This window comes from Lithobates pipiens, unplaced genomic scaffold, assembly GCF_037356315.1.
Source record: "Lithobates pipiens isolate NorthernLeopardFrog02 unplaced genomic scaffold, aLitPip1_a1.2 Scaffold_22, whole genome shotgun sequence".
NCBI lineage: Eukaryota > Metazoa > Chordata > Amphibia > Anura > Ranidae > Lithobates > Lithobates pipiens.
Window position 1 is genome coordinate 53764658 of NW_027507784.1, and position 24581 is coordinate 53789238.

Genomic DNA, 24581 nt, shown 5'->3' on the forward strand with positions numbered 1-24581 from the left:
CATATACCTAGTGCAGACAGTTCGGACAGGAAACACATTAACCTTTCAATTTATCGTTCGTTTGGCAGAAAGTTTTTAAACCTGTCTTTCGTTTTTTTCACCTCACGATTATCGATTTTGTGGCCATTAACTGGCCGAAAAAACGAACGAACTGTCTAAATGAACGAATTATGGACGATTTTTCGCATAGTGTATGACCAGCATTAGGCTGACTATACATGGTCGAATTTAGAAAGAATTTTCTTTTGAAAATCAGAAAGTTCATGCGTTTTGTGATGCGATGGTGCCGCCATTGATTTAGAAAATTCAACCAACCAAGCCTTCAATTTCACCTCGTGTTGCTACAGAAAAGAATTTTCGTGACTGGGAATCTTCTTTTGTTTTTCCCGGGAATTTTCTTTTCTTGCACATGCGCATTTCTTTTTTAATTACATTTCTTGCATGATTCTCCCATTATTGATTAGAAAATGGTTTGTTTTTCCAAAAATTTCCAACATGTCCGCTTACTCAAATTCGATGACCGCAAGAAAATCGCCTGTTGATGCAGCCCACTAATGTTGCGAAATACGAATGGAAATTCTTAGATAAGATTTTCGAAAGAAAATTCTTTTGAAAATTCGACCCATGGACATCGACACCTTCCTGAGTGACACCTTCCTGAGTGACACCTTCCTGAGTGACACCTTCCTGAGTCATGAGACATAAAATGTCCCGCTGTTTCTTTTGTCGCGTTCAGACGCCAGTACAAGCTAACGGCTGGCTGCTCGTAAACACCAATGGCCTCTGTAAGACCCCTTTCACACTGGGGCCGCATTGGCGCTAAACTGGCACTCGTTTTAGCACTGTTTAAGTGGCGCTTTTCAGTCGCTAGCGGGGCACTTTTAAACCCACAGAAGGAGTTAAAAGCACCCGCTTTGCAGCACTTCCGAAGCGCTGCCCATTCATTTCAATGGGCAGGGCGTTTTGGGAGCGCTATGTACGGCGCTCCTAACCCGCACCAAAGATGCAGCTTTTTGCAGGACTTTTCTTAACATCCCGCTGCGTGAAAAGTCACACTGAAATGAATGGGAGGCGGTTTTCAGGCGCTATTTCTAGCGCTAAAACGCCTGAAAACCGCCTCAGTGTGAAAGGGGTCTAATATATTGTCATAAGTATTGGGACGCCCGCCTCTACACACACAAACTTTAATTATTATTATACAGGATTTATATAGCAACATGAGGGTTGACAGTACAATTACAATACAATACAGGAGGAATTAGATGGCATCCCAGTCTTAGTCCGTAGGGTTCAATATTGAGTTGGCCACCCTTTGCGGCTATAACAGCTTCAACTCTTCTGGGAAGGCTGTCCACAAGGTTTAGGAGTGTGTCTATGGGAATGTTTGACCATTCTTATTTGTATTTTATTTGTGGGGTCAGGCACTGACGTGGATGAGAAGGCCTGGCTCGCAGTCTGTGCTCCAATTCATCCCAAAGGTGCTCTATCAGGTTGAGGTCAGGACTCTGTGCAGACCAGTCAAGTTCCTCCACTCCAAACTCGCTCATCCATGTCTTTATGGACACTGCTTTGTGCACTGGTGCTCAGTCAGTGGCAGCCCGTCCACAGAGGGCGCACGGGCGCCACCTCCCCTATCCGTGCATCTGGCCCCTTGATTTACATATCAATGGTGCTGGACCATGGTTAGAGACTCTAATAGGCTTCAAAAAAAAGTGTGAGCTCAGAGCACAGAGCATTGCACTCCAAGCCCACCCAGTTGTGTGACCATAGAGAATGAATTTCCGCTATTATCACACTAAAGTTCCTCCCCGCCAAGCAAGAGGCAGGTCTGTGAGACCTGTTTCCCAATTGGCCAAAGCGTCTGGCGATTCTTTTGGATGCCCAGCGCTTTGGCGGAAGACACGCGGCAGATGAAGCTGGAGGAGCGTACACCAGAGCCACCACAGCCGCTGCCCGCACTCCAGTAGAGGGCACAACAGCCCCGCCACACGAGCGGGTAAGTGCCGGGCTGGACCATCCTCGTACAGGGGAGAGGGGGGTGCTGTGCCACTCCAGGGGGCGTTTGTTTGCCCCCCCCCCCCAAAGAAGAACCCACCCGCTGCCACTGTGCACAGTCATCTTGGAACAAGAAGGGGCCATCCCCAAACTGTTCCCACAAAATTGGGAGCATAAAATTGTCCAAATTGTCTTGGTATGCTGACGCCTTAAGAGTTCCCTTCATTGCAACCAAGAGGCCAAGCCCTGAAAAACATCCCCACACCATATTCCCCTCTACCAAATGATTTGCACCAGTGCACAAAGCAAGATCCAACAACATGAGGGCAGACAGTACAGTTACAATACAATACAGGAGGAATCGGAGGGCCCTGCTCGTATGGTGACCCTAATATACTTCCTGCACCAGATTAGATAGATGAGATACTTTAACCACTTCAGCCCCGGAAGATTTGGCTGCTCAATGACCAGGCCATTTTTTGCGATACGGCACTTCGTCATTTTAACTGACAATTGCGCTGTCGTGCGACGCTGTACCAAAAACAAAATAGACATCCTTTTTTCTTACAAATAGAGATTCTTTTGTAATTTGATCACTGATGCGGTTTTGATTTTTCGCGCTATAAACAAAAGAAGAGCAACAATTCTGAAAAAACAAAAACACAATATCTTTTACTCTTTGCTATAATAAATATCCCAAATTAAAAAAAAAAAAGTTTTCCTCAATTTAGACCGATATGTATTCTTGTACATATTTTTGGTAAAAAAAAATAAGCGTATATTGATTGCTTTGCGCAAAAGTTATAGCGTCTACAAAATAGAGGATAGATTTATGGCATTTTTATATATTTTTTTACTAGTAATGGCAGTGAGCTGTGATTTTTATTGGGACTGCGATATTGCGGCGGACAAATTGAAAACTTTTGACACATTTTTGAGACCATTGACAATTATACAGCTATAAAAATGCACTCATTACTGTATAAATGTCACTGGCAGGGAAGGGGTTAACACTACGGGACGATCAAGCGCTTAACTGTGTTCCCTAGCTGTATTCTAACTGTAGGGGGGATGGGACTGACTAGGGGAGGAGACAGATCGGTGTTCATACTTAGTATGAACACACGATCTGTCTCCTCTCCCCTGAGAGAACCGGAATTTGTGTGTTTACATACACAGATCCCAGTGCCCGCCGGGCACTCTCATTGGCTCCAGGCGCATACGCACCTCCTACAGCATCTTAAAGGACCAATGTACAGTTACGGTGGTTCTCCTAGGTGAACCAAGCTGCCGGAGTATAACTGTTAAAGCTTAACTCTGGGCAATTTTGTTTTGTTTTGTTAGTGAGGCTGTGCCTGCACTGCATGGGTTAACTGCTCATATTGTCAAAGTGTGGCCACAAAGCTTTATATTTACTTGATCTTCTGCCCCAACGGCAAATGCCCCCCCCCCCCCCCACACACACACATACACACACACAAAATTGAGCCGCAAACTGTGCCCGACTGCCTGACGTCTTTATATCCAGAGCAGGTCTATGGAACAGTCCACCCCACAAAACCGTCAGAGTGCCAGAAGACAGGAGCAGCAGGGTCCGGTCTTATTTCGGAAGGATCTGAGGTTTAGGGAAGTATATCTCCCCTCCTCAATCCCCTAGACAAAATCTAGCAGTTGACCCATGCAGTGCAGGCGCAACTCTGCTACATAGGAAAATAAAAAAGTTGCCCAGAGTTCAGCTTGAAGCAGCCTGAAGATGAATCTGTTTTATGTTTCATTCAACCAACAGGTTGAATGAAAAAAACTGACCGTATTCCCCCACAGGAAGTGAGAGGAAATCCCTGCAAATTAAGGGAAACAATCTCCAAACCCCCAGGTCACCAGAACTAGTTGCCCCAATGGAAGATGTTATTAGGTGTTATCCTGGACTCTGAACAGGACTTTCGGACCCACATTCAATCACTTTCCAAAGCTTTCTCTAAATATCTCTAAAATAAGTCCCTTCCTAACCAATAAAACCACAAAGGTCCTAGTCCACTCCCTGGTCATCTCTCGCCTCGACTACTACAACTCCCTCCTCACTGGATTACCTCTACATAGTCTATCCCCTCTTCAGTCCATCATGAATGCTGCTGCCAGACTCATCCACCTTACCAATCATTACACACCAAACCGCAGTCTTCGATCAGCCAACAAAAACCTCCTCCTCGTGCCCAAAGCCCGGTATAAATCCAAGGGTGATCGGAGATTCGCTGTCCAAGGGCCTCGGCTATGGAATGCTCTACCAATCAACATCCGCCTGGAAGAAAATCACCTGGCTTTTAGGAAAAAACTCAAGACCTTCCTCTTTTAGCAGATGATCAAAGCTCGCCACAGCGCCTAGAGGCGATTCAGTTCGCATTGTGCGCTATATAAGTATTTCATTCATTCATTCATTCACCAATCATTCAGTGTCTGCTACCCTTCTCTGCCAATCCCTCCACTGGCTTCCGCTCACCCCAGGGCCAGATTAACAGCATCATGGGCCTGGTGCTGAGGATTTTGGTGGGCCTTTTTTACGGAAACAAAATGAAAATGCAAAAATGTTTTGCTAAAACAAATTAAATATACTTTCACCAGTAATATCGGCCGTGCAGCCTTTGAGCAGCAGGAACACCCCCAATACCACCTGCTATGCGGTCTCTCAACAGCAGCAACATAGGAGACCACATTTCCAAACTGCCATTCAGGGAGATCCCCCCCTTCCCAAAAAAAAAAAAAAGAGGGGGGATGTAGTCTCGGGTTGATGGGGAAATAGGTGGCGGGGGGTGATTTTTCAGGCAAATGGCACTTAGCACTTAAAATCATCCTGACGCTATGCTTGATATGGCATCGGGATGATCAAATTCCATTATTTCTATTACTACATTGTAATATATAGTGAAATAGTTCAACTCACCATGATGCATTATCAGTGGGAACCTGAGCTTGTCACTTCCCACCAGATGCAGTGTGTCGCTTGCCACCATTGCCTGCTGCCAGATGCCACCTGCAGCCTGCCACCAGATACAGTGTGCCACTTGCCACCAGATACAATGTGCCACTTGCCATCAGCATGCCACCAGATACAGTGTGCCACTTGCCACCAGCAGCCTGTCACCAGATACAGTGTGCCACTGGCAGCCTGCCACCAGATACAGTGTGCCACTTGCCACCAGATACAGTGTGCCACCAGATACAGTGCCACTAGCAGCCTGCCACCAGATACAGTGTGCCACTTGCCACCAGATACAGTGTGCCACTTGCCACCAGCAACCTGACACCAGATACGGTGTGCCACTTGTCACAAGCAGCATGCCAGATAGTGTGCCACTTGCTACCAGCAGCATGCCACCAGATTAAAGCGGGATTCCACCCTAAAGTGGAACCTCCGCTGATCGGAACCCCCCCCCCATCCGGTGTCACAATTGACACCTTTCAGGGGGGAGGGGGGTATTTTCACCCACTTCCGGGCATAGACTCCCACGGGAGTCTACGCCATTTCCTGCCCTGCCGCGCTGTCTGCTGGGACACACACGGGTCCCAGTGACAGCGCGGAGATTTCCTATTGCGCGGCGCAGCTCGCGCAGTAGGGAACCGGGAAGTGAAGCCGATTCGCTTTACTTCCTGATTCCCTCACCTAGAATGGTGGCGGCAGCAGCCGAGGCACGAGCGGTCGATCGGCCTCGGCATCGCTGGAACCCGGGACAGGTGAGTGTCCATTTATTAAAAGTCAGCAGCTGTAGTATTTATAGCTGCTGGCTTTTAATATTTTTTTGGGGGCGGAATCCCTCTTTAAGTGTGCCACTTGCCACCAGCAGTCTGCCACCAGATACAGTGTACCACTTGTCACAAGCAGCCTGCCACCAGATAGTGTGCCACTTGCCACCAGCAGCATGCCACTAGCAACCTGCCACCAGATACGGTGTGCCACTTGTCACAAGCAGCATGCCAGATAGTGTGCCACTTGCTACCAGCAGCATGCCACCAGATACAGTGTGCCACTTGCCAACAGCAGCCTGCCACCAGTTACAGTGTGCCACTTGTCACAAGCAGCATGCCAGATAGTGTGCCACTTGCTACCAGCAGCATGCCACCAGATACAGTGTGCCACTTGCCAACAGCAGCCTGCCACCAGTTACAGTGTGCCACTTGCCAACAGCAGCCTGCCACCAGTTACAGTGTGCCACTTGCCACAAGCAGCCTGCCACCAGTTACAGTGTGCCACTTGCCACAAGCAGCCTGCCACCAGTTACAGTGTGCCACTTGCCACAAGCAGCCTGCCAGATATAGTGTGCCACTTGCCACAAGCAGCATGCCAGATACAGTGTGACACTTGCCACCAGCAGCATGCCAGATACAGTGTGACACTTGCCACAAGCAGCCTTCCACCAGATACAGTGTGCCACTTGCCACAAGCAGCCTTCCACCAGATACAGTGTGCCACTTGCCACAAGCCGCCTTCCACCAGATACAGTGTGCCACTTGCCACAAGCCGCCTTCCACCAGATACAGTGTGCCACTTGCCACAAGCAGCCTGCCACCAGATACAGTGTGCTACTTGCCATCAGCAGCCTGCCACCAGCAGCAGTGTACCACCAGATACAGTGTGCCACTTGCCACAAGCAGCATGCCAGATACAGTGTACCACTTGACACAAGCAACATGCCACCAGATACAGTGTGCCATTTGCCACCAGCAGAATGTCACCAGATACAGTGTGCCACTTACCACCAGCAGCCTGTCACCAGATACAGTGTGCCACTTGCCACCAGCAGTGTGCCACCAGATACAGTGTGCCACTTGCCACCAGCAGTGTGCCATCAGCAGCCTTCCACCAGATAGTGTGCTACTTGCCACCAGCAGCAGTGTGCAACCAGCAGCCTTCCACAAGATAGTGTGCTACTTGCCATCAGCAGCCTGCCACCAGATACAGTGTGCCACTTGCCACCAGCATGCCACCAGATACAGTGTGCCACTTGCCAACAGCAGCCTGCCACCAGTTACAGTGTGCCACTTGCCAACAGCAGCCTGCCACCAGTTAGTGTGCCACTTGCCACAAGCAGCCTGCCACCAGTTACAGTGTGCCACTTGCCACAAGCAGCCTGCCACCAGTTACAGTGTGCCACTTGCCACAAGCAGCCTGCCAGATATAGTGTGCCACTTGCCACAAGCAGCATGCCAGATACAGTGTGACACTTGCCACCAGCAGCATGCCAGATACAGTGTGACACTTGCCACAAGCAGCCTTCCACCAGATACAGTGTGCCACTTGCCACAAGCAGCCTTCCACCAGATACAGTGTGCCACTTGCCACAAGCCGCCTTCCACCAGATACAGTGTGCCACTTGCCACAAGCCGCCTTCCACCAGATACAGTGTGCCACTTGCCACAAGCAGCCTGCCACCAGATACAGTGTGCTACTTGCCATCAGCAGCCTGCCACCAGCAGCAGTGTACCACCAGATACAGTGTGCCACTTGCCACAAGCAGCATGCCAGATACAGTGTACCACTTGACACAAGCAACATGCCACCAGATACAGTGTGCCATTTGCCACCAGCAGAATGTCACCAGATACAGTGTGCCACTTACCACCAGCAGCCTGTCACCAGATACAGTGTGCCACTTGCCACCAGCAGTGTGCCACCAGATACAGTGTGCCACTTGCCACCAGCAGTGTGCCATCAGCAGCCTTCCACCAGATAGTGTGCTACTTGCCACCAGCAGCAGTGTGCAACCAGCAGCCTTCCACAAGATAGTGTGCTACTTGCCATCAGCAGCCTGCCACCAGATACAGTGTGCCACTTGCCACCAGCATGCCACCAGATACAGTGTGCCACTTGCCAACAGCAGCCTGCCACCAGTTACAGTGTGCCACTTACCACCAGCAGCCTGCCACTGCCTCCAAGACTCTCCCCAATTGGATAGAAGAGACAGGGCCTGCATAGTCAATCAAATCCCTGGAGCCCCCACCCCTCCTGAGCTGGGATGGTATGTATGTATGCCAGGAGTTTTGTTTAGACCAAGTTGTACAGGGTTGTGTGTGCAAGCTTTTGGGCTCACACTGGTGTGCTGCAGTTGGCTGCACTGCTCATGTATCTGCAGTTTTAGCTGCAGTCCTATTGATTTATATCAGGTTGCAGGTTTTTGCTGCATTTTCTGACAGTGTGCCAAAGATGCAGCATGCAGGAATTTTGGTGCGCTTTCAGAAAATGCAGAAAAAACAAACAACCTAATAGAAATCTATAGGACTGGGGGTAAAACGCAGGAAAACTGTGGATACACCAGCAATGGGCCAAAACACAGCAAATCAGTGTGAACCACCTAAAAGCACAAGGGACCACCAAGCACTGCCACAGGCTGATGACACAATTCTAAACACTTTGGCTGCAGTTATAACAGCTACTGCTGGAGAAAAAAGTTAAAAACGAGGGAAAGGGATATAAGAAACCAGTCACTGAGCTCACATGTGGACGGTCCCTGGAGGCTCATCACTCAGAGATATCCTGTTCACCTTCTATCTGCCGGTGTTTCCCACCCACACGGCTCCTTCACTGCACAGACTTCACAGAGGGGGAGGGGAAAGGCAGAGCCGACTCAGCCTCTTCCATTTGTGTAGGGGGGGAACTGTGCACTGTGACATTGTAATAACCACAGTGAGCAAACACAGATGCAGCCAGACACCCCTACATTTACACACACTTCTCCTGTCCCATAGAAGTTTATGGACAGGAAAAAAAAAAATCGGGCTTATGCTGCTGGCTGGGTGGGCCTATTTTAAGGCAGGGGCTTGGTGCTGCAGCTCCATCAGCCCCTATGTTAATCCGGCCCTGGCTCACCCGACAAATTAAATTCAAAATACTAACAACTTACAAAGCCATCCACAACTCAGCCCCCAGCTACATCACTAACCTAGTCTCAAAATACCAAGCAAATCGTTCTCTTCGTTCCTCCTTGCTCTTCTAGTTCCCTTGTCACCTCCTCCCATACTCGCCTCTAGGACTTCTCCAGAGCTTCTCCCATCCTTTGGAATTCCCTACCCCAATCTGTCCAACTATCTCCTACTCTGGTTGCTTTCAAATGATCCCTGAAAACCCTTCTCTTCAGGGAAGCCTATTCTGCCTCCATCTAACAACTGTACTTTTATTTTCTCCATCAGCTCATCCCACACAGCTAATACTTTTTATATTGAATTGTATTGTAACTGTACTGTCTGCCCTCATGTTGTAAAGCGCTGCACAAACTGTTGGCGCTATATAAATCCTGTATAACAATAATATAAAAGATGGGGACAACCCAACATTTGTAATTTTCTTTTACTTTCACATTTAGGCTGGGTTTACACTTATGCAAATTGAATGTGGGTTTTCTCCGCATCCAATTTGCATCACAGGAGACAGTGACCGGCTCGCAATGGAGCTGCTCCACAGATCCTGTGCATCTTTGGCTCAGTTTCAGGTCCAAATTCAAGTAAAAATTCTGACCTGGTTCGCCCCTAAAATGGAGAACAAGGATGCCCTGGACCCCCTGCTGCGAGCAGTGGCCGCAGCTAGTGCGAACCTGGCCTTTGATAACGGCAAGGCCTATGATAACGGTAAACAGGACAAATAGAGAGGGTGAATATAATGCGGGCACAGACAGCAATAAAAACTGACAGGCACTCTATTCCCTCTCCACTCTATCCAAAACTAAATAAAATGTTTTGCCTTTAGTTATACTTTAAATGTCATTATGGTAGTTAGCCTTTCTATCTACTTTGTGGTAGTTTTGGTGGTTTCCAGGAGTACAATGGCCTTAAAATCAATTCCAGTGGTTACTAAAGTACCTTTTAACTATTTAACTATCCTGGGCCCATTTTTCTGCCAAAAAAAGGATCCTCATCAGCCTCATATTTTTTACTTTGTTTACAGGGAGAAAAAAAAACACAGAAAGCAAAAAATAAATAAAATGAAAGCAACAGTACTCAAATAAATGCACAATAGGAAAAAAAATATTTTCAAAGAAAATATCAGCGAATTGAGTGTTTTTGATTGAACAAAATCTTATGGACAGCAAAATCTGCATTTATCTGAAGAAACTAGTTCCACCTTAAAATTACCTAGCCGTGCCATTAAAAATAATATTTATATGTTATTCTGAATGATTCCCAGGAAACAGTGCCACCCAGTGGGCCAAGGATCATGATAAACTTCAGTCTCTGTGGAGTTCATTTTCTAAACCTGGAGAGTGCAAAATCTGGGGCAGCTGTGCATGGTAGCCAATCAGCTTCTAACTTCATCTTGTTCAATTAAAGTATTTAAAAAAAAATAATAATAATTTTTTTACAATTAACAAATGTTATATTTACCTCCTCTGTGCAGTTTGTTTTGCACTGAGCAGCCTGGTTCCCTCTTTGCTGCTCCTGGCCCCCCCTCCTGTTGAGTGCCCCCACAGTCAGCAGCTTGCTATGGGGGCACCCGAGCCAAGCTGAAGCTCTGTGTATCCATTCAGACATGGAGCTGCCATTTGGCCCTGCCCCTTCTCTCCCGATTAGCTAACTGACTTCTATTGACAGCAACGGGAGTCAACGGCACGATGCTGTGTCTCAGCCAATCAAGAGGAGTGTCCAAGACTGCCGAGGGATTTGTCATCATCGTTGGACAGAGAGGGGGCTTAAGGTAAGTATTAGGGGGTGCTGGGGAAGCTGCTACACACAGAAGGTTTTTTATCTTAATGCATAGAATACATTAAAGGGGTTATAAATCCTCCAGGTTTTTCATCTTAATGCATTCTATGTATTAGGGTGAAAAACCTTCTGTAGTGTAGCCCCCCCAGAGCCTCCCTTCTTACCTGAACCCGATCTTTCCTGCGATGAGAATGAGCCCAGCAGCTCGAGCCGCTGTCTCGGGTCCTCATTGGCTACACTGATATCAGCAGCAGCCATTGTCTCCCGCTGCTGTCAATCAAATCCAGTGACACGGGAGACGGGGGCGGGCCTGAGTTCTGCAGTCTGTGTCAATGGATGCAGCAGCAGGACTCGGCAGAGCACCCGCACGAGTTCCCCGTTGGAATGCAGGGGGCAATGGATGCGGGGAGGAGCCAGGAGCACCGCTGGGGGGACCCCAGAAGAGGAGGACCGGGGCCACTCTGTGCAAAACCCTTGCACAGAGGAGGAAAGTATACCATTTTTTTTTTTTTTTTGTAAATTAACAAACAAACTTTTAGTCTACTTTCACCCTGGGGCGTTGCAGGTGTCCGCGGTAAAGTGACGCTATTTTTAACGGCACTTTTAACCCCCGCTAACGGCCGAAAAGGGGTTAAATGCGCCCGCAAAGGCCGGCTCTTCTGCGGCGCTGTCCATTGATTTCAATGGGCGCTGTAGGAGCCTGGGACGCTGTAGGAGTCCTGCTTGCAGGACTTTTTTCGCGTCCTGCCAGCACAGCGCTCCAGTGTGAAAGCACTCGTGAGAGGACAGGCTCTTTGCAGACAGGCAATGAGCTTTAGATTGGGGCCCTATGTGTAGGTTTCGTAGTGTTTGATGAGCATTAAAACTGCTCCACAATGGAAAGTGACTAATTTTAACATGCCGCAACCGCACCAATACCGCTCCAAAAACACTTACCATAGAGTTGAATGGGAGGCGTTGAAAGGCTTCAAAAGGCTTCAAAAAGCCTCCTGACTCAACATGAGGCTTAAATTTTGAAGCAACACAACGCTAACACTAAGGCCGCGTACACACGCGCGGACTGTTCGCCCAACTTTGTCCGTCCAACAGTTTCGGCAAACAGTCCGCTCAAACTTAGCATGGACGGACATGGCCACACACGACGGACGAACAGTTGGCTGAAACCGTGCGCGATGACGTGAACGGCACGTACGACGAGACGAAAAATACGACGTCCTATACACTGCATTATAGCTTTCGGCGTGAAAATCCTTTCTGAGCATGCGCGCAACTTTGTTTGACGAACAAGCCTACACACGGGCGGACTGTTCGCTCAAACAAGGTTTCAGCGGACAGTTTTTCGGAAATTCCGAAAAACCTTGTCCGTCCAACTGTCCGCTGAAACTGTCCGCTGAAAGCCCACACACGAGCGGACTGTCCGCCCAAACACTGTTCAGCGGACAAAGTTGGGCGAACAGTCCGCCCGTGTGTACGCGGCCTTAGTGTGAACAGCACAATGTGCTGTCCATTATTTCTTGTGCATAAGTGTTTGAGGGGCGTTTTTAACTCTTGTCAAAATGCCTCTCAAACATCTGCTTTTAATGCCAGTGGCCTAAGGCCTCTTGCACACTGCAGCTTGAAAAAAGCTCAGTACAGCTTTTTTTTCTCACTGAGCTTAAATACAGTTCATTAATTCTAATGTGCCTATGCACACAGGCACATAAACAAGTGGCCTGCATTCTTCAGTTAAAAAAAAAATTTGGAAAATCTTACAGTAATTTACGCCTCATGTACGCGAATGCTCACTTACATAGATACAAATGTACTAATATGTTACATTGTATCTTTGTATAATCACTCTGGAGCCGACAATTACGGTACACTTGGAAGGGAGTCCCAGATGCAGGGCAGAGAGAATGGATGTGCTACACATACCTTATGTACAATGATGACTTTTTTTGGGCGTATGTAGCACACTCAAAGCCTGCAGCTAGTTAAAGTGATCGTAAAGTCTTGTTTTTTTTTTCTATTCAAATAAACATGTCATACTTACCTGCTCTGTGAAATTGATTTGCACAGAGCAGCCTGGTTCTTCCCCTTCTCCGGTCCCTCTTCTGTGATTATGGCTCCTCCCTCCTGTTAAGTGCCCCCACAGCAAGCAGCTTTCTATGGGGCACCCGAGCTGAGCCGCAACTCTGTGTATTCATTCAAACATGGAGCTGTGCCTAGGCCCTGCCCCCTCTCTCCTCATTGGCTGAGTTTGATTGACAGTAGTCCGAGCCAATGGCACTGCTGCTGGGCTCAGGTAGGTATTAGGAGGGTTAGGCAGGGCTGCTGCACACAGAAGGCTTTTATCCTAATGCATAGAATTCATTAAGATTAAAAAAAAAAAAAACATTCTGCCTTTACAACCCCTTTAAGCAAAGTTATCACACCACATGGTAAATGCTTTATGTTGTACTGCAAAGCAAATCCGTCAGCACCTACTGCAGTCGTTTTTTGGGGCACCTTTTAGAATAAAAGGCACTGCAATGCATTGCCCGGAGTAGTTTGCATTACCATTAGTTGTGTAGTGGCCATAACCCTTGGCAGGGTGGCCTTAACTTTTAGGCTTACGGGTTACCTCCGCTTTGCTGGTTCTTCCACGTCTAGGGGTTCCCAGGGTTAGTACCCAACAACTTTGGACGCTGACACCATTAAAGTCCTTTAGAAAAGGTTTTTATTTGCAGGGGTAACATCCAATAAACACAGTCTCGTATGGGAACAGAGGGCAAGGGTGAAGGAACTCAGGCGCCTTGAACTGCTAATATCAGAAAGTCTTTAATACCACCCAGAGAGTAGCCACTCGCAGCTGGGCGCTTCAAAGCTGAACAAATCTCTAGCCAGAGATTATGGCAGTCAGCACTTTGATCCAGAACTTGTGAAACCTTGGACCTTGAGTAACTTGTAACAGAAGTGAACAGGAATCTTTCCTTGGCAGTACTGAAAAAAGTGTGGATTCGTCAGTGTCCTTCACAACTCAGCAACCAGGCACTTCTCAAGATGCCAGCTTGTCGGCCCTCCTCCGAAGAGTCCTCCCCCGGTCACTTACATGAGCTGTAGTGCCCCTCCAAGCCAAGAGCACACCCGGACACCTTGAATCCTCCCTCAGTTACTGCGCCTCGGACCAGCCGGTTCCGAAACTTGGGAACAGACGGATCCTCACCCCAGACCAGGCGGGTCTATTGGGGTTAACTAACCGAAGCATGTTGCGTAGCGACATATGCTTCCGTGACCGGGACCACTCACGGGGCTACCCCGGTCCAGTATCAGGAACAGGCCGCTATGGCCTCATGAACGAACCCTGAACACGTGACTTCAACATCTTAAGTACCCTTCCTCAGACTCCTCAGCGGGGCCAGACGCACCCACTGATTGGTTCTGGAGAACGCTGATACCCAAAGTGTCCAACCAGGCCTGGTTCTGAGCCTGTCATGTGCACCTAACTGTACACATGACCAGGCAGAACTCTAACACAGCCCAGCCAAACTGATGTCAAAGAAATTAACCCTCAGAACCCCATTACTGTTCTGAGGCAAAAAAATAAAATTTATACATGACAGACACCTTGTCCAAAGTGTCATCGCTACAGTTACATTAACAAATTTGGAAATTTGCATAGGATGTTTTATTGCATGTTAGCGCAATGTATTAAGTAGAAAAGGGGAGTTTTAGTGGCAGTTGCACTTGGGTATAATGGTACCTTTTTAACAGACATTGAAGCTACCATAACATAACGGGATAAGAAAAGAATACAAAAAGGAAAAGTAAGTACTGCTTTATTTTGCAGGGGATGTACTGTGAATACATAGCTGATAAATATGGGGAATATACGCTAGAGCAGGGGTGCTCAACCTGTGGCTCTCCAGCTGTTGTGAAACTACAAGTTCCATCATGCCTCTGCTTTTGGGAGTCATGCTTGTACTTTTCAGCCTTGCCATGCCTCATGGGACTTGTAGTTCCGCAACAGCTGGAGAGCCACAGGTTGAGCACCCCTGCGCTAGAGGAACAATATGAAATGTTGTAAGCTCAATTTCCATTATTCATCTTCCTATATACAACCTCAGTCACAACTTTATTATTCTACTTTAATAAATTTACTTTACTCGGGTATGATGTTGCATTCTAATGGTGTGTTAGGGGCCTAGTGTGTCCAAAGAAACCATTTCTGCTTCAGTACACTGCCAGTATCAGCCTGAATGGATGACATAAGGCAGGATGGATCTATTGACTGGTGTTGTATACATTAGGTGATATTATACACATATCACTGAAAAAATTCATTAGACCAGGCCATATTTTCCTAATCATTAGTTGTCCAGTTTTGGTGAACATGTGCCTGGTGTAGTCTCATTTTCAAGCTCTCGTCTGATGTGGTCTTCTGTAGCCCATCCTTTTCAAGGTTCTACATGTTATATGCTCAGAGATGCCCTCCTGCACACGATACTAAAGAGTGGATTTTGGAGTAGTTGTGGTAACTGAATAATCTCCTCTGAGCTTTTATATTAACCACTTGAATCTCAAAATGGTTTTGGCTGAAGTTGTAGCTCTGCGTAGAAACCAATCAGCTTCCAGTTTTTTTTTTTTTTTCAAAGCTTAATTGAACAAGCTAGAAGTTAGAAGCTGATTGGCTACCAGGCAGAGCTGCACTAGATTTTGCACTCTCCAGATTTAGTAACTCACCTATGCATGGTCTACAGGAGTCAGTAGAGGTATCATGAGTAGACTGGTCAAGCTGATGTTAGAATAGATTGTCAACAGAGTGCTCGTCTCTAATAAACATATACATGTGTATAAAACTGCAGAGTTAAATATATGTTTTGATTTTCCAATACACACCATCATGTCATTTTGACAAAGCATGGCATCATCTGATTGGCTCAATACACATTTGAAGAGGAAAGATAAGACACAGGAGGAAGATGCTGAGAGCAAGATAAGAACTAACTGTCAGTTATCCTCTTACCACAGAGAGTACGTAGGCAGATTACAGTATGGGCGGAGGGCGGCTTTCTGACTCCAAACAGCATTTAAATGGCTGCAGACAGCACAAACTATGATTGAGGTTGATTTCTACATGGCAGCTTCTAGAAAAACATTTCACCAACATGACCAGATTTTTGTCTTCATTTTTGTCTTCATTTCACAAACACACTTCTCATTAAAGTGGTTGTAAACCTTTACAAACCACTTTGACCTACAGGTAAGCCTAGATTAAGGCTTACCTGTAGGTCCAAGCAATATCTCCTAAACCTATATGGTTTAGGAGATATTTGCCCGAAACGGGCACCGCTGTCTACGGCGCATGCGCCGTAGACAGCGGCGCGCAGGCGCACTGAACGCGGCAGTTCCAAGAATGGAGCTGGTGCATTTGTCGACTCCCGTGCGCATGCGCGGGAGTGACGTCATCGCGGCTTCGCCGAATGACAGCGGCGGAGCTGCGAGACGCCACCAGCAAGATGGATGCGGCGGAGTACAGGGGACAGCGGCGACTTCGCTGGCTCCTGTGTCAGGTAAGTGACACATAATGAGCTACTATGCGATGCATAGTAGTCCATTATGCTTTACCTTTGCAGGGAAAAAAAGAGGAAGTAAACTCATCAGGGTTTACTTCCTCTTTAAATCTGAATTCCAGGTATGTTTTTTGCTTAGTCACATTGTTCCAGCTTGGACCAATCTAAGTATACATATGCCATACTATGGTCCCTGTGGAAGCAGAGAATCACTGTAGTAGGCGCTGGTACTGCAGGATCCTCCTGGTCTTCTGGATCCTGTGCTGAGCGGCTGCCCTGCTACATAATAAACCCAAATGGTCACCCACTTAGCATAGGCGCCATTCACAGAATTGTATTGTATTGTGTATTGAGATACGCAAAACATTCTCTGATTGGACAAGGTGGAGATTGCAATGTTATCGCCCTGCCCCTCTGCCTAGACCAATCAGAGAATGCTTTGCATTCAATGAGAAAAATGCAAGGCGTTCTGTGAATAGTGAATAGGGCTCGTGCTGAGCAAGTGATTCTCTGTATTCACTATGCAGTAGGGCAGCCACTTGGCACATGACTCAAAAGACAACGAAGATCACAGTAGTAGTGGAGGCTACTACAGCGAGTCTCTGCTTCCACAGGGACCCCACAGATGTAACTATGTATAACATATATATATATATATATATTTATATATTTTATTATACATAGAATATAGCATTTTTTTTATTTTTTTGGCTTTTTTCTGTTTTCACCTGGTGATTCTGACAGTAACACACTTCTTGTATATTAGGGTTCTCTGCTCTGGATGAAGGAGCACAGGGGGCACATTTGGACAGCAGCATTGTCTGGGGGGGGGGGGGGGGGGTTGGGGCATTAGTAGATTTAGATACACTAAGAAATCTAAGACAAACTCCAGATAATATGTTTTAAGCAGTTACAACTATAAGCCGGTGGTTATGGGGTGCTATTGAATGTATTCTTGCTGTTAAGGTATTTGCACTATGTAGCTAGTTTGGGCTTCCCGGGATGGGAAAGGGTTAACAGTACTGGACTCTTTCCTAGGTTTTTTGTAGTGAATTGTTAAATGTTTGGGAGGGGAGGACTTGGGAAGGGGGTTCATCATAGAGTGCTGTACCGAGCCATGTAGTTTCGTCAGGGCAATGGATTGCCCGCCTCTGGGTCACCCGCATGGGATTTCACCTGGAGCCAGGAAACTACCAATTATGGACTGTTGCTAGGGACTTGCTACCTCTGGGCAAGGTATGAACCGGGCAGCCAACATTAGGTAGTAAGGGATGAACCATCTCTTATGTGTGCTGTGGACTGTACCACTGTTTTTTACAGCTGAAAACATTTTCCTATGGTTTGATAAAGGAGCCCTCCTTCTGCCCTCAAACATGTAGCCACATCCCCTATAATTCCTGTCATCACCCAGCCAAGAGAGGTGCTGGTTGGAGCCGCAGCCATCTTGCCATTTCTGGAAGCTGCTGATGCTTATGTTCCAGCCTGAAACTTGACAGGTGCACTTCCATCAAGAACTCTGCTTCAACCAGCCACAAGCCTGCTGAGCTCTGAAGCTTTGCGGTGATCCTATGGGGGTCTATATGGGTTTATGACAACCCTTGATCCATTTTTATCTAGTAAGTACATATTTATGGTCTTTTATACTTTAAAATAAATCACTACATCTAGAAGAAGGTGTCCTCTTTAGTTTGTTATATGTGCATTAGGATCTCAAGACCTAATCTGAGAGGAGCTCCATCCATTTTACTTGGTGTTCCCTACCACTCTCCTGGCCCTCTCATGTGCCCCATTTAATGACGGTTGGGTTCCAGTCAGTGCTATAGCTTATTCTTTTTCTAGTGGGAAGGAGGTACCAGGCATGGGTGACGGGCCCTTTGGTTAGGGAGGGAGTCAAGGCTCCACAGCATACGGAACCAAGGCATGGAGACCCCATGGATCTAGCTGCAGGTATGGGCAAGTAATGACGTGTACACATGGTCTGACTTTCCGGCAGAAAAATTCTGATGGAATAATTTCATCAGATATTCTAATCATGTGGGCTTCAGTAGACTTTTTTTTTTTTTTAATTATGACGGACCTAGAAATAGGAATTGATTCTGTCGGAAAGATTTAAAACATGTTCTATCAGAAAAACCGTTAGTCTGTATGCTGTTCCTGACGGACCAAAAACGACATAAGGGCAGCTATTGGCTACTGGCTATTGAACTTCCTTTTTCTAGTCCTGTCGTACCTGTTGTATGTCACCACGTTCTAAACTATCGGACTTTAGTGTGATCATGTGTAGGCAAGTCCGTTTCAGCGGAACTTCATCGGAAAAAACGGTCGTGTGTACGCGGCATTAGAAGACTATTGTGTAGAGATCCAGGCTCAGTGCACCGAGGGATCTCTGTTCTGCCACTGGGAGTGAGGTGGCAGAGTAGCTAGCTGATTGAGCGGGACACAGTTTACTTCCTCTGTCGTTCCCTGCAAAGTAAAAGCATAATGGGCTAGTATGCATCACATAGTCACCAGATTCAGATTCACCAGGTGAAAATAGAAGAAAAAAAGCCTAAACGAATACAGCAATCACATCTAAGAATTGGAAAGCTGCAATGTAATAAACATTTGCTTTTGGGTTTAATATTACTTTAATGAGCCTGAGAGAATTTTTTCTGCCTTCTTTACCTAAGATAACCATTTCGATATGTCCTTTAAAGTGATGTCACCTTCCGATCCAGTGATGAGCACGAGCCCAGCGGCTCCAGACGCTGCGCAAATATGGTGTGACAAAGTATTGCAAAGACCGCCATTTTATTCTCTAGGGTGTTAGAACCCCCAAACATTATATATATATTTTTTTTTCTAAGTAATTTTCTAGCAAAAAAAAAATGATTTTAACTTGTAAAAACCAAAATTCATAAAAGAGATTTGGTGCTTCATTTAAAGTCCCAACTCCCCTCTATTTCAAAGAGCCTCGGTCCTTACAGTAAGTGGGAAGCAGCACAGAGATGAGCTCATATCTGCAACTTGCAAAAGGCAGAAAGCAGCTCAAAATCAGATATTTAAATTGTTTTACAATAAAGTGGTTCTAAAGGCTGAAGGTTTTTACCTATCTGTATTCTATGCATGTGCAGCTTTGATCCTACTTCTTCTTTGAAACAAACCTGCACGTTGCCCACGTACTCTAAAACCACAGGCTTACTTTTGGTGCAGACCTCTAGGCACATTTGTAGGGTGCAAGCCCTTGGACAGACTACAAGCTAACCGGAACAATTACTCTGAGTGTCTCCACACTGACTGGGGACACACTGAGCTTCCTCCCATTAATAAAAAATGCAGAAGGACAGCTTCTAGATCAGCCTCTCTCAACCTTTTCAACACAGAGGAACCCTTGTAATAGTTCTCCAGTCTCGGGGAACCCCTGCTAAAAATTTGAGATCTGCAACAAAGCAGGATCTTTCAGTCCAAGAGTTTTCAGAAAAACAGCAAGTAATATGATAAGCAGCAGTTTTTAAATTCTGCTATCTGAACAGAAACATAAGAAATACAAAGTAGGTGTTATCAAAAATTTGGCTGCAGAAGTGGCAATATACTTTAAAGCAGCAGTGCCCTATCAAGACAAATGGTGCATACTTAAAGGGATTGTAAAGTGATTTTTTATTTTTTTTTTAAATAACAAACATGTTATACTTACCTCCACTGTGCAGCTCATTTTGCAAAGAGTGACCCCGAACCTGCTCTTCTGGGGTCCCTCGGCGGCTGTCTCGGCTTCCTCCCGCAGGTGCTTCTCACATTTATACGAGCTCCCTCGCATGGTGAGAAGCACCTGCGGGTGCGCTCCCGTGATACAAGCGGCGGCTGTAGCCACTCGCTGTATCACACGGCCCTGCCCCCCCGGCGCTCCGCATCAGTGGATGTGATTGACAGCAGTGCGAGCCAATGGCTGCGCTGTTTTCCATCCATCCACTCCAGCCAATCAGCGGCCAGGCTGAACAGTGGAAAGGATGTCGGGGGACGAGCGCGGGACTTTCGAGGGGTGAGGTAAGTAAAACGGGGGGGGGGGGGGGGGCTGGGGGCACAGGCACTGTCAGATGTTTTTTCACCTTAATGCATAGAATGCATTAAGGTGAAAAAACATTTACCTTTACAACCCCTTTAAACATCGGGCGGGCAGCAAGATTTTGTTCATTGCCTGCTGGTAAGGTAACCGTGCCCCATGCTTCTTTACAGGGCACTGCTGCATAAAATTGTTGATGTTTGCTTTAAATTGACCATATTAGCACTTTGTTGCTTTGTGGTATCCTTAATGCTTCAATACTGCTATCATTGCCGGGGACCAAGTTTGCAGAGAAGGACCTTTGACTTTGCTAATCTGCACGCATGTTCTGGGCTAGTGACTCAGAAAGCAAAACTAATAGTAATAGGTAGGCTAAAGTTGCAGACTTTGTAGCTCTGTACAGCCATTAGTCACTTATTTCACTACATGTTGCCATTGCTGCCGGCAATGATGATTTATTAAAGCCCACATTTCATTTTGTAAATCAGCACAAGAGATTTTACATACAGTGGGAAGTGTCCCTTGTGCTGATGGCTGCTCTCTTAATTGAAATATTCTATTCTCTACCCCCCATACCCCCTACAGCCATTGCAGGGATTAATACAATTGTCTGGACCCGTCATATGCACTCATCAATAGTGCCAAATATGCCTTCCCTTTCCAACTGTCCTCCATTCCTAGAAGCTGTACTGTAGTATCCATCAATGAAAAGTGCTCTATGAATGGAAGTAGGCTCATTATTCACCTGCCCATCTTCCATTCATTGAGTAAAGCTATAGTACAGCTTCTAAGAATGGACGAGGGGTAGGAAAGGGCGGCATAGTTGAGAGGTCCAGTGGGTGTAATAATCCCTGCAGCACTGGGGTATAGGTGGGACATAAGATGGAAGATTTCAACGAAGACAGCAGCAATCAACACAAAGGACACTTTTCTTTGAATGCAAGTACCATTCCTTGTGCTGATTTAAAAAAAAAAAAAAAAAGATAAGATCACTTTTGGAACATGTTACACCTGGTTTTTAGATAACATGTTGCAGCATCTGCAGCTTGCCCACCGCTCTCTCTAACAGCAGGCCAGTGATCTTCTACCCCCCGTGACAGCAGTCTAGGGATCTCTCTCTGCCCCACCGAGACAATAGGCCAGGGATCTCCCCCCTGCCCTCCCCCCTCCATGTGACAGTGGGCCAGGGATCTTCTCCCTGCCCCCCCCTTCATGTGAAAGATGATGTTACGCTGAGTAAATTGATAACCAACATGTCACACTTCAAAATTGCGCCTGCTTGTGGAATGGCAAGAAACTTATAACCTTAAAGATCTTCTGCCTGCCATCCCTGTGACATCGGGCTGGGTATCTTCTCCCTACCCTCCCTGTGTCAGTGGGCCAGGGATCTTCCTCCTGCTCTCCCCCTCCCTATGACAGTGGGTCAGGGATCTTCTCCCTACCCTCCCTGTGACAGTGGGTCAGGGATCTTCTCCCTACCCTCCCTGTGACAGTGGGTCAGGGATCTTCTCCCTACCCTCCCTGTGACAGTGGGTCAGGGATCTTCTCCCTACCCTCCCTGTGACAGTGGGTCAGGGATCTTCTCCCTACCCTCCCTGTGACAGTGGGTCAGGGATCTTCTCTCTACCCTCCCTGTGACAGTGGGTCAGGGATCTTCTCCCTACCCTCCCTGTGACAGTGGGTCAGGGATCTTCTCCCTACCCTCCCTGTGACAGTGGGTCAGGGATCTTCTCCCTACCCTCCCTGTGACAGTGGGTCAGGGATCTTCTCCCTACCCTCCCTGTGACAGTGGGTCAGGGATCTTCTCCCTACCCTCCCTGTGACAGTGGGTCAGGGATCTTCTCCCTACCCTCCCTGTGACAGTGGGTCAGGGATCTTCTCTCTATCTTCCCTGTGACAGTGGGTCGGGGATCTTCTCCCTACCCTCCCTGTGACAGCAGGCCTGGATCTTCTGCCTGCCATCCATCCATCCATTTAAAAACAGCGTGGCCATTTGGGGCTCTGCCCACAAGGCCACACCATTCGTTCACAGTTTCTTGTGAATTAATGCCTACAAGTACCATCAGACATTGTGGCCGATGACCTCAATGAGCTGTGAGGGTACTGGTGAGCGTCCTTGTAGTTCATTGATCTTCCTACTCTCAGGTTACTGTCTGCCTGCACTAGGTATGGGCAGACAGCTGTTCTAAGAGTCTGCAGGAGCTGGACATTGCACCTGCAATCTGCTGATCATGGGTGCAATGCTCTGCAGGCTTCTTAGGAAAAAAATAATAAATGCACATTTTTCTATCAGCAAAAAGATGTAAAATTATAAAAAAAAAAATTAAGGTGAACCTATCCATTAACTAAACTTAAGCTTTGAATAAAAAAAGTTAATGTTCTCTTATCCTTGTGAATCTGTGTTCACTTTAATCATCTATTCATGTACAAAAACTTGTAATTTTGTAAAATTCCCCTGCACGTGTTTAGGACTTTCAAGGGACAGCAGCCTCTCCTGGAATAGTGAACACTTTCCGCCTTAATAAATCCTTCTCATTGTAATGCGTTTATTTGGAGAGAAGGGTGAGGCTGAAGAATGCATTACATTCTACAGAGAGAATTGAGTCAGATTTCATGGGCCTGATGTAAAAACATTTGAGTCTGTGATGAAGAAATATAAATTGTGCAAACATCTGATCCTGCTTGCTGCTGTATTGTGTAAAAAGTATAGCTTCTCTGATCCCGGAATGGCAGCACTCCTCTTCCTGTGCTGCAAGTGAAAGTTCTGACTCTCATACAGTGCAGGGATGTGTTGTGTAATCCTCCCCCTCTATTCACGAAAAGATTTGCATTCTATTCACAGAATCCCACACTATACAACAGCTGGAGCATTCCCTTGCAGAGCAGGAAGAGAGAGGACACTAGTATTCAGCATTAGTGATGTTATAATTGTTATCCTACACTCATATTTGGCAACAATCCCGAATTGCTGGGACAGTCCCGAAAATCCGACCCATGTCTCGTTTTATTATTGTCCCGGGAGGAATCCCACATTTGTCTTGGTCCCCGGACAGCTCTGTCATCCCCTCCCCACCTCCTCCAGGAAGTACTGTGGATTGGTCAGTGGGGGGCATGGCCAGCCAAGATGATACCCCCCATTAGCATAACGGCACTTTTTCACTTTTCCCCAAAAGTTGCGTTTAAAACACCGCTGCGCAAATACTGCGTGACATAAAATATTGCAACAATCGCCATTTTATTCTCTAGAGTCTCTGCTAAATATATATATATATATATATATATATATATATATATATATATATATATATATATATATATGGGGGTTCTAAGTAATTTTCTAGCAAAAAATATGGATTTTAGCTTGTAAACACCAAATGTCAAAAATAGGCTTAATCATGAAAGGGTTAATAAAATTGTAAACAGAGTAGTCAAAACATAGCCAGAGTCCAGGAACCGGAACGGATAGTCAGACAAGCCAAACATCAGGGAGCCAGAGATGAGCATAATAAAACAGCAAGCAGGATCTGGAGCCAGAAGGATGTCAGCCAAGCAAGTCTTTAACAGGAATGCAGGAGATAGTTTCTGTGATGTTGAACAAGGCGAAGGTAGAGATCCTTTGGGCCGGACAGCTTAAGTAAGCAGGACAGACAAGCAGGATATCATCAACAGGTGCGTGGCTGGGGAGAGATAGAATGTGGCAATTAGCCGACAGCTGAGCGACCAGCTCAGAGAAGGAAGGGCTGAGCCCAACCCTGACAGTGCACATCAGATGAAGTTTCTGACGAAACGCGTATGAAGGAGCGACGTGCTGACGTCCCTGCGTTCATGCAGGTCCCAGAGTGACAGGCTGCATTGGAGTGCCGACAGGCCTGTTTTTTTATCCTTTACATAGTCTACCTAACTGTAAGTGCAATACTTTTTTACTTATTAAATTACCACAAAGATTTTACACTATGGAAGCCTTTATTGCCATACGCTGCCCATAAAAAAATATGTACCTTTGAATGGTGTTATCCAGGAAGACGGTGAGACCATTGCTGTGTTTACCAAAGGCCCGGGCTGGGTATTAAGCCGAAAGTGCTTGTGATCTCCCATGATAGAAGATCATTGGAAGTCGGTAAGCAGCAGTGTGTGTATTGGTGGAAATCATCTCTTTCCTGAGACATTCTTTGGGTGCATTCTTTGTCAGCTTCACATACATTTTTCATCGGATGGACTTTATTTGTGATATTCATTTTTTCCTTATGTTTGTTAATGTGTCAGGAGTCTAGCGCAACTTAATTATTGAAAGGTGTATGTTATGTGTGTATCTCACAAGATCTCGCAGCTTGGTTTCA

General features: G+C 46.5%; 1 protein-coding gene across 1 annotated transcript in view; it reads right to left on the bottom strand.

Moving 5' to 3' along the window:
* Positions 1–24581, bottom strand: part of TANK (TRAF family member associated NFKB activator) — a 149087-nt gene that overhangs the window by 118211 nt on the left and 6295 nt on the right. The gene's annotated exons all lie outside the window — the stretch shown is intronic.